The following is an 11,950-nucleotide window of genomic DNA, read 5'->3' on the forward strand; positions in this document are numbered from 1 at the left end:
GGAATCGGGAAAAACCGCGCACAAGCGACCTCGGAAGAAACGTGGAGCCACAGAGCACTTCAACCGGAAGCCACCAGAAGGAACGGCCGGAAAAAAAAAAGAAAAGCCTGCCCCTGGAAGGAAGCAGCAAAGCCACCAAGTAGCGCAGGCAACTTCAGCCGGAAGAACACTAGAACGGGCGGAAGGAAACAATAGATAAACCAAGGGTCGCGTTGCGGCCCTTTTTTCTTCCGCTATCTGTGCTGGCACCATCAGCACCACAGGCCTTTCATCAACAAGTGCGACGACCGACAGTACCAGCTACGGCCAGCGAGACGCGACGGAGTCGCGTGAGCCAACACGGTGTCCGGGAAGGCGCTAGCAGCGCAACAGGTGTTCCGAAAAGGAGTGTGGCAACCGGCAGCATCGGCGAGAGACGCGACAGGGTCGCGAGAGGCAAAATATCGCCCAGCAGAGGCTCCATCGGCACGGCAGGTGCTCTAAAAACAAGCGTGGTGATCGGCACCCCCGGCTACGCTCAACGAGAGACGCGACAGGGTCGCGGGAGGCTAAATATCGTCCGGCAGAGGCGCCATCGGCACGGCAGGTGCTCTAAGAACGAGCGTGGTGACCGGCAGCACCGGTTACGCTCGACGAGAAACGCGACGGGGTCGCGGGAGGCAAACTATTGTCCGGCAGAGGTGCCGTCGGCATAGCAGGTGCTCCGAAAAGGAGTGTGGCGACCAGCAGCATCGGCGTGAGACGCGACAGGGTCGCGGAAAGCAGAAAATATCATCCGAAAGAGGCGCTAGCGGTGCGAGAGGTGCGCCAAAATCGAACGTGGCAACCGGTAGGATCGGTTACGCTCGGCAAGCAGACGCGACAAGGTTGCCGGAGGCGAGGCATTGTCCGGAAGAGGAGCCAGCAGCACAACAGGTGCGCCAAAATCGAGCGTGGTGCTCGGCAGCGCCGATTACGCTCGGCAAGCAGACGCGGCGGTTGCCTGAGGCAAGGCATTGTCCGGAAGAGGCGCCAGCAGCACGACAGGTGCGCCAAAATTGTGCGCTGCGACCGGCAGCACCAGCTACTCTCAGGTGAGAGGCGACGAAGCGTCCGGAAGAGGCGCTATCAGCAACAAGGCGCGCTTCAGGATCAAGTGTGGGGGCCAGCAGCTTCGCTTGCACTCGAGCAAGACCCGACAGAGTCGCGTGAGGCGAAACAGTGTCAGAAGAGGCACCATCGGAATCAACACCATCGAACGCTGGGCTCAGCCATTTCGGTTGCGCTCCGACGAGGCGCGACAGGGTCGCGTGTGGCGGCCTCCGCCTCCTACGGAAGAGCAGCACTAGTGGAGGATCGCGCAAGCATGAGGCGACGCTGCGAGACGAGCGACAGGTCCCGGGTGATAACCCCAACGAAGCGTAAGTGAAAGCCTAATGACACACATGTTCTAGCTGGGAAAAGGGGGTTTATAAATGTTGCCAAAATAGAAAATTTAGCTCAGATTTTGAATTGTTTATTTATGTGGCACCGACCACAATCAGCCCCCATTACAAATGGCGCCCAACTAAAAACGAACCGTATTGTTTTGTTCGTTTAACTTAATAAATATCATTAAATGTTGATGAAATGATGATATTGTGATGATTATTAAAACAGTTGATTTGTAAAAGAAACTGTTAGACTTATTTTGATTTTTGCTCAAGTTTTGATATCGTATCAAGTTTTTTTTTTAAATCTGTAAGTCCACTGAAAATATCTGGTTTTGATCCAAATAAATGATGAATAAACAAATTGAATTGTATCATCTGAATGATGAGGAGATGGAATATGAATTGGCCTTGCGCCATGTTACGAATCTAGCCCCATGCTCTAGAAGAGCTAGGGTGGTCAAGTTAAAAGCCCTTGTCCAAGAGGACACCCTTAGAGACACCATTTATGTTAATTCAGAACACGTAATGTCGCCGGAGTTGAACATCGAGGTCTGCCAGAGGGCAGTTGTAGAATTGAGGAATCATGTTGATTTAGCCACGCAGAATAGAAACGCCGATCAAATGGCTTGCGCGAAATCGAGATTGCTTCATTACCGGCAAAGATTATCACTGATTCCAGTGGTCGCGAGTTTAGAGGAAACGCGTAGGGTCGTGTGCGAGCTTGTAGAGACGCTGCTAGCTCAGATAGAGTGCGTGAACAGTGCAGTCAATATGGTGCTAAGTGAAACAGAAAACACTAGCCTTTCAACTAGTGTCCCAACCATCCAGGCAGAGAACAGTAGCAGTAGGGATGCCTGCGATGCGTTGACGATTCCACCGAGGCCACAAGCAGCCGGAAATGATGAAGGAGCACGAGCACGGATGCAAGAGGTGGATGTTGAGCCGTCTTCTCTTCCGTTCCAAGGAGGCAGACAAGGACAGAGGGACTCGGAGGAAGTAATCATCCGGAGGTCGGGTAGTTCGGCTGGTCTAGCTGCTGTGAACGTTCTGGACGAACTGCGGTTCGACATTCAACAACGACAAAGGAGGCAGCAGCAGTTGAACGACAGCTTTACAAACCGAAGTGGTAGCAACTACGACAGGCGGATGCAGAAGGCGATTCACAATTGGCCTTTCAAGTTCCGAGGCGAAAAGGACACCACGTCCCTCAACATTTTCTTGGACCGGGTGGAGACGTTTGCCAGATCAGAGGGAATCGACGATCAGACACTTCTGGCTTCTATCAAGCACCTGTTGCTTGAAGACGCCCTCGACTGGTACTCAAGAGCACTTGCCCAACGTCGCCTGTATTCCTGGCAAGCATTCAAGCAAGAAATTCGACGGGAATTCCTGCCTAGCGGGTATGCTCAGATCCTGAGGTTGGAAGCCAGCTTCCGTTTTCAAGGTGCCAACGAAACGTTCGATAAGTTCTTCCGCGACACTATTCCTCTACACTATTCCGCTTCATCGATCCACCACTTACGGAAGAGGAGAAGTTGTTCATAGTCAAGAAAAATATGAACATGGATTATGCAACAATAGTAACAGCCGCTCAGCCAAAGACACTGATGGACCTGGTCAACGTCTGCAGCAACTTCGACGAAACAAGGCTCTTACTGAACCAGCAGCGCAGAATTCCAATTCCGCACAACCACTTACTAGAACCAAACTTCGCAACACCAGCAACAACAAGTCGACCTCAGCAACACCAGCAGCAGCGGTTCGGGAGATTGCAAGCAGTAGAGGCGGACGAGCAGTTGTACGGAGCCACCTCATGCTCAGCACCATCGCATAGGCTTCCAATACAACAGCCACGCCTCAACAGAGTTTATACGGTGGAGAACGAGAGCCAGCAAGGTGCGGCTTCAACGTCAGCTATCCAAACTGAAGCAGATCTAGTGGATCCAGAAGAAGCAAACGGTTTGCAAGGGGACTTTAACCAGCTGTACGAGCAAGTTTGTGCCATGAAGCTTCAACTGGAGCGCAGATCGAATCGTTTCAATACAGGACTACAGCAGCACCACTCTGTACAACGACCGGAACAGCGTCAACAACCGCCTACAACTTCGGCAGGTCAGAGCAATTTGGTGAATCGGCAAGGCAGTCAAGCGGAGAACTATCGAATACAACATCCGTTGCAACAGCAAGCTAAATGGGCGCCGCGGCAGCAGCTTCAACAACAGCAGCAGCCTGAACAGCAGCCTCAACAGCAGCAGCTTCAACAACAGCAGCCTCAACGGCAATTCCAACAGCACTATCAACCACAGCTCCAGAACCAGCAGCTTCAGCAAGCAGGCAGCAATATGTACGATCTAGATCCTGTTCAGCATGCAGCGTACCGTCCAGCGCTTTGCTGGAACTGCGATGAGGAGGGGCATAGGTTTCCGGATTGCACAAAGGCACAAGCAATTCTCTTTTGCTACAGATGCGGTCGAAAAGGTTACACGTTACGCAGCTGTCTTGTTTGTAACAGTGAAGCGGAAAACGCCGCAGCGAGGAGGTGGTAGATGAAGGGCCAGATTCTTGGCAACACAGCTATCAACCTTCAATACCTCCCGATTTACAAGACATCAACTCTATCATTATCAATCCGGGACATGACAATCGTCCGCACGCCGTTCTGGACGTTCTTGGAAAGAAAGTTACAGCTTTGTTGGACAGTGGTGCAAACTGTTCTTTGTTAGGTGGCAGTAAAGCACAGATTGTAGAAGAGCTTGGACTACGAAAAGAAGCACTGAGCGGTGGGATCAAGACAGCGGACGGAACGCCACACCAGATCAATCACTTCACACGTCTGCCAATATCGTACAACAACCGAAGCGAAATTTTGCCGGTTCTACTCGTGCCTAGCCTGCCAGATTGCGCTATCATGGGCATGAACTTCTGGCAAACGTTTGGCGTCAAGGCAGTGTGCTTCTCGATGATGAGCAGTGAACTAGAAGAAGATGCAGAACCGATGAAGGAGCTTTCACCAGAACAGCGAAAGCGACTAGACCAAGTGGTACACACTTTTCCGAAGGCAGAAGATGGTAAGCTTGGCAGGACGCAGATCTACGAACATCAAATCGACGTCGGAAATGCGCCGCCAAGGAAACAACGGTACTACCCAATGTCGCAGTACGTCCTAGCGGAAGTCAACAAGGAAGTCGACCGGATGCTATCCCTGGACGTGATCGAAGAAGCAGTGTTCTCACCGTGGAACAATCCACTGGTAGCGGTGAAGAAGAAAGATGGCAGATACCGGGTATGTTTAGACGCAAGACACCTGAACTCAATCATGGTGAACGAAGGTTATCCGATACCGCAGATCTCCGCAATCATTAATAACCTCGGAGGATGCTCGTACATATCATCAATTGACTTGAAGGATGCCTTCTGGCAGATGCCGCTCCAACAAAAGTCACGACCCTTAACAGCTTTCACCGTACCATCCCGTGGTCACTACCAATTTAAGGTTGTTCCTTTTGGTATCTGTACGGCAAGTCAAGGACTCGCAAGACTAATGACACATCTCTTCGCGGACATGGAGCCATTTGTCTTTCACTATTTGGACGACATTATTATCTGCTCCAAAACGTTTGACGAACACGTAGCAGTTCTTCAGGAAGTGGCAACCAGATTAGGTCAGGCGAATCTCACCATTTCTCCGGAAAAATCCAAGTTCTGTCGCCAACGCATAAAATATTTGGGCTACGTTCTCAGTGAAGGAGGATGGAGGGTCGACGAGGAAAAGGTGGAGAGCATCGTCAAATTTCCAGTTCCAAATACACGAAAGGAGGTTCAAAGATTCCTAGGCTTATGCGGATGGTATCGACGCTTCATTCCGGAGTTCTCACGAATTGCTGCACCAATCACGGAGCTCACGAAAGCCAAGATCAAATTTCGATGGACTACAGCAGCAGAAGAAGCTTTTCTCAAACTCAAGTCAGCTTTAGTTACCGCGCCAGTACTTGCGATGCCGGACTATACAAAACCGTTCTCGATAGCATGCGACGCTAGCGATGTCGCGATTGGTGCTGTATTGACGCAGGACATCGAGGGAGAAGAACACCCGATCAGTTATTTTTCCCAGAAGCTATCTTCGTCGGAGCGAAAGTACACAGTTACAGAAAAAGAGTGCTTAGCAGTCATTCGTGCGATAGAAAAGTTTCGTGGTTATATAGAAGGGGTACGTTTCGTCGTCTACTGTGACCATTCCGCCCTCAGCTATCTGAAAACTTTGAAAAACCCCACAGCCTTGATGAGCAGATGGCTCTTGAGACTCAACGCGTTCGACTTCGAAATCAGGTACCGGAAGGGCAGCTGCAACACCGTACCAGATGCGCTATCCAGAGTAGTCTGTTCGCTAGTGTTTTCGATTTCCGAGGAGAATGATCCATGGTACAAGAACATCGTCAAGCAGGTAGTGTTGGCACCGCTGGCACCCTTGGACCGAGCAGCGACGCCGCGTTACCAGTGAGCGCGGCGAAGTTTTGCCGCATCTGTCAAAGTGACAGAATCGACGGTTGATATAGAGCATCGTTTTTTCACTAGTCGAAGTAAGCCAACAGTAAATTGTTATCCCGAAGCGCTAATCTAAAATTAGCATTAATTTGTCGCGAATAAGTTAGGTTTTCGTGTGAGAATCAGTGTTAATTTCACTACTGCATCGTAAGTAAAACGACTTGTTGCGATCTGTACCATTTTTTTTAATAATCAACATTGCATTTAGGCGAGCCTAGCAGAAGGCGAACTGTGCCACATTGTTTGGCAGAAAGCTAAGGAAGAAACCTTATAAAACCCGGTTTTATAGATCCGGAAGTCGATCTAAACCGTAAGTTAATATAACCTTTGTTAAATCACCCTTTCTTTATAAGGAATTTTATATCTTTAGGCGAGCCTAGTAGAAGGTCAATCGAGCCAAATTGTTCGGAAAAAATCCGAGGAAGAAAACCATTTGTTGTAAGTTGTACAATCTCTAAAAACTTTCCTCTAACTAATAAATTAACTCGTTTTAGTTTGAGCTACTTATATGCTCTGCTGCTACTGCTACTACTGCTACAATCGAAGTTGCTTCAAAAGCGGTTTTTTTATTTCCTCGTCCGAACAAAACTCAAAAACAAATGAGTTCGGCTAGAAGCCTGGAGCAGATTGAGGTTATGGATCAAAACCTCCAGCAGCAGTCTAACGCCGAGAACACCGCATATGATTGTGCTCTGTGTGAGGAGCCGAATCATGCTGACCACCATATGGTCCAATGTGACACCTGTCCGGGCTGGTTTCATTACTCCTGCGCCGGTGTTACGGAGGAAATTGTCGACGAACCATGGAGCTGCCCCACTTGTTCAACCGAAACAGTTGTCGAAAATGCGTGTGGCGGTTCTCAGGAGGACATTTCCGCCCTGCAGTTTCTGGATCTTGGTGCCGGAAAGGATGCACGCTGGAAGCAAAATGAAGAGCAGCAGAAAGCTGCCGACGAGCAGCACGAACGTGATTTGATGATGATGAGAGAGATGCAGCGTCGGAATTTCCAGCGACAGCTGCAGCGCGAGGAGCAAAAGCGCTTGGCACAGCTCGAGTTGGAACGTGAAATGCTGGAGATGAGGCGGAAAGCTGATAAGGAATATCAGATCAAGAGGAGCCAACTGTGGAGTACCTACGGGCTCAATCAACAATCACTCAACTATCCCGATGCAAATGACATTCCGCAGCATTTTGTTGGCGGCGCGGAACAAAGAAAAGTTACATTTGATTCGAATGTGTATCCGGTGTATTCTACTCCGCTATCCGGAAGCAATTCCGCTCAAGTACCGACGACACCGTTGCGCAATCCCGGGGTGTATCCAGCCAGAGTTATTCCAAGCAACTCGAATGCACCGATCGTTAATCATCCTTTGCCTTCTCACCTGTCGGCGCCTCCGCAAGTTCCGAACCAAATAGATGGGCGCAATCTTTCGAACGTTCCAGTGAATCCACCGGTGAGGCACAATCCGCTGCCAAATCGCGGTCTGCCGTTAGTACCAGAGGAACCAGTGAATCAAAATTCTCCCAACCAATTCCCGCATTCGGCCATGCATCGGCTACATCTAGGGGGCCCAGTGGGTCCATGCGATCCGCCCAATCCGCCTCCCCATTCGGATGCACAATGGCCGCAAATTGCTTTGCCACCAGTAGCGGAGTTGACCAGGGCACAGATCGCTGCTCGAAAAGGACCGTTCTGCAAATTGCCGACCTTCAGCGGAGATCCCGAGGAATGGCCGCTGTTTTACAGCAGCTACATCAATGGAAACTTGGCGTGCAACTGGTCGAACTTAGACAATCTTGGGAGACTGCAGGAGGCGATTCAAAATCCAGCGCGCGCTAAAGTGCGCCACCATTTGATGCTGCCTGAAACGGTACCCGAAGCCATCGAAACACTCCGGAGGCTTTATGGACGCCCGGAACAAATAATTTCTGCGCTTGTGCGCAAGGCGCAGAATGCGAAGCCACCATGTCTGGAAAATCCGGTAACTTTTTCGGATTTCGGCATCATCGTGCAGCAACTCACCGATCACCTGATTGCGTCCGGTCTCCGGGATCACTTGGTGAATCCACATCTAATCGAGATCCTTGTGGCCAAGCTTCCTGGTCAGACGCAGATTGAATGGATCCGCTACAGACGTCAGCAAGGTTTTTCCACTCTGAAAACCTTTTCCGATTTCATCACCGCCATCGGAGCCGATGCCCTAGAACTGGAACACATCAACCGGATGCACGGTTGCAGCAAGGAGAGGCCGAAGCCAGAGAAACCGAGAGCCGACAAGAAAGTGAAGGAGAAAAGTGCTGAGGGTTACCTGCATACCCACATCGGAGAGTTCGAGGACAAGCGGGCAAGCATAAAAAGAGAGCAGTCTGCCCCCTCCTCTTCCTCATCTAAGTCCGTACAACAGCAGCAGACCCGGGTGCCATGCCACATTTGCAATCGCACCGATCATCGCACACGGTTTTGTGACGACTTTGCTAAGCTGTCCTGGGAAGGTCGCGTGAAGGAAGTGGCCAAATGGAAGCTGTGCAAACTTTGCCTCAACGAACATGGCGATTCGAACTGTCGTTTCAAGCGCAAGTGCAACATCGGAAACTGTCATGAAATGCACCACCCACTACTTCACCCAACGAACAACAACAATCCTGTGGTCACAACTGATTGCAACGCTCACAGTGTCGACTTTCAACAACCAGTGATTTATCGAATGGTACCTGTCCGACTAAGTAACGGCAACCACTCGGTGAACGTAATCGCATTCCTGGATGAAGGCGCATCCTGCTCTTTGGTGGAACGTGAGGTTGCCGATCAGATTCAGCTGGGAGGAGAACCACAACCACTTATCGTCAAGTGGACGGCGGGTATGACGCGCATGGAGCGCGACTCAAAGCGGGTGCACCTATCGATTTCCGCTATTGATTCGTCGGAGCAGTTCGTGCTGAAGAATGTGCACACCGTTGAGAAATTGAAACTACCCGAGCAGAAACTACTCTTCGCAGATGTCGCAAGGAAGTACCAGCATCTGGAAGGGCTACCTGTCTGCGACTACCGCTGCGAAACTCCACGAATTCTAATTGGACTCAAGCATCTGCACGTCTACGCCCCGTTGGAATCACGGATTGGGGCCCCTGGTGAACCGATTGCAGTTCGAACTCATCTTGGTTGGACAGTGTACGGGCCACAAAATTCAGCAGATACCTCCGAAATGTTTTCTGGTCACCACGACATGAGCCCGGCAGATCGCGAGCTGCATGAGCTGCTACGTAGTCAATACATGCTGGAAGAAGCCGGAATCGCAGTTTCAATTTTGCCTGAATCGTCGGAAGATCGTCGTGCTCGTGACCTGTTAGAAAAAACCACCGTGCGAATTGGCCAACGCTTCGAGACAGGGCTGCTGTGGAGGGATGACAACCCTCAATTGCCCGACAGTTACCCGATGGCCGTGAAGCGGCTGAAAGCTTTAGAACGAAAGTTGTCGAGAAATCCGGAGCTGAAGGAGAAGGTATCTAAACAAATCGCCGAGTACCAAGAAAAGGGGTACGCCCATAAAGCGACTGCCCAAGATTACGCTGACGCTGCTGCTGGTGCCAAGGTCTGGTACCTCCCCTTAAACGTGGTCCTCAATCCAAGAAAGCCAAGCAAGGTCCGCCTTGTTTGGGACGCGGCGGCCGCAGTCAACGGAATTTCGCTCAACTCGGCTCTTTTGAAGGGGCCCGATATGCTGACCGATCTGCCTGGAGTTTTGTTTCACTTCCGAGAGCGACCCATCGCCTTTGGGGGTGACATAATGGAAATGTACCACCAAATTGGTATACGACGGAGCGACAAGCAGGCCCAACGTTTTCTGTACCGGGATGAGCCGACTGATCAGCCGGAGATCTTCGTCATGGACGTGGCGACCTTTGGCTCTACGTGCTCACCGTGTTCCGCCCAGTATATAAAGAACCGGAACGCAAAGGACTTTGCAGACGAATATCCGGATGCAGCAGCGGCGATTGTCGACAATACTTACGTTGACGATTACCTCGATAGCGCAGATTCAGTGGAAGAGGCGGTCACGCGAGCACAGCAGGTGAAGAAGATCCACTCGGCAGGTGGGTTCCGAATTCGAAACTGGGTCTCAAATAGTACCGAAGTCCTGGAGAAATTGGAGGAGCCGACGGAGCGCCAAGTAGTCCATTTCAGCGCCAACAAGACAACGAACATGGAGCGCATTCTTGGTGTGTTCTGGGATCCAGTCGAAGATGTCTTCCGGTTTTCAATAAAACTCCGCACTGATCTGGAGTCGTTCATGGACGGCAGTCAACGTCCTACCAAGCGACAACTGGGACTGCAAATCGGTACCGATTGTGCTGATAGGTTCACTAGAGCTCGAACACGCTGGAAATTCAACACTCCCTCAGCCCCTCCTATGGGAGGGATCTGGGAGAGGCTCGTGAGATCAACCAAGGAGGCGATGAAGGCTCTGGACGACGGCCGACGACTAACCGACGAAGTGTTGCTGACCGTGTTGGCCAAAGCTGCGGAAATGATCAACTGTAGACCGCTGACGTACATTCCCCAAGAGTCATCGGAGGTGGAAGCTTTGACGCCAAATCACTTCCTCCGAGGTTTTCCGTCCGGGGAACATCATCAGGTGGAGGAAACGGCCAATCCTGCTGAAGCTTTGCGGGACCAGTATAAACGAGCACTTCAGCTAGCGGACATCCTGTGGCAACGTTGGGTCAAAGAATACGTGCCCTGTATCGATCAACCAACGAAGTGGCACGCCGACAGCCAACCGGTAGCCGAAGGAGACCTGGTGTACATAGCCGATGGTAACAGCCGGAAGACCTGGATGCGAGGCGTGGTCCAGCAGATCATCCCTGGACGAGACGGAGTGATTCGCAGAGCTGTGGTGCGTTTGGCGAATGGGAAGGAGCTGCGTCGTCCTGTGAACAAGCTTGCGGTGTTGGAGATTGGTCGTAAATCCAGTCAGGTGAAGGACCCTGCACTAGAGTTACGGGCGGGGGCGATGTTGGCACCGCTGGCACCCTTGGACCGAGCAGCGACGCCGCGTTACCAGTGAGCGCGGCGAAGTTTTGCCGCATCTGTCAAAGTGACAGAATCGACGGTTGATATAGAGCATCGTTTTTTCACTAGTCGAAGTAAGCCAACAGTAAATTGTTATCCCGAAGCGCTAATCTAAAATTAGCATTAATTTGTCGCGAATAAGTTAGGTTTTCGTGTGAGAATCAGTGTTAATTTCACTACTGCATCGTAAGTAAAACGACTTGTTGCGATCTGTACCATTTTTTTTAATAATCAACATTGCATTTAGGCGAGCCTAGCAGAAGGCGAACTGTGCCACATTGTTTGGCAGAAAGCTAAGGAAGAAACCTTATAAAACCCGGTTTTATAGATCCGGAAGTCGATCTAAACCGTAAGTTAATATAACCTTTGTTAAATCACCCTTTCTTTATAAGGAATTTTATATCTTTAGGCGAGCCTAGTAGAAGGCCAATCGAGCCAAATTGTTCGGAAAAAATCCGAGGAAGAAAACCATTTGTTGTAAGTTGTACAATCTCTAAAAACTTTCCTCTAACTAATAAATTAACTCGTTTTAGTTTGAGCTACTTATATGCTCTGCTGCTACTGCTACTACTGCTACAATCGAAGTTGCTTCAAAAGCGGTTTTTTTATTTCCTCGTCCGAACAGGTAGAAAGGAATGGCGACAAATATCCCGATTTCCGTATCGCGAACAACGAGCTCTACAAAAATTGTCATTGTAAGGATGAGGCTGGTTTAATCACGCATCGATGGAAGAAAATTGTTCCGGAAAACCACCGAGCAGAACTCATTCGTCGATATCACGACGCACCATCAGCAGCGCATCTAGGCTTCCAGAAGACATGGCACAAACTACAGCAGCACTATTACTGGCCGAAGATGCAGGACAACGTCGCCCGTTACGTCAAAGCATGCACTACGTGCAAGGCTAGTAAAGCGCCCAATATA

The sequence above is a fragment of the Uranotaenia lowii genome, chromosome 1 (assembly GCF_029784155.1).
Source record: "Uranotaenia lowii strain MFRU-FL chromosome 1, ASM2978415v1, whole genome shotgun sequence".
NCBI lineage: Eukaryota > Metazoa > Arthropoda > Insecta > Diptera > Culicidae > Uranotaenia > Uranotaenia lowii.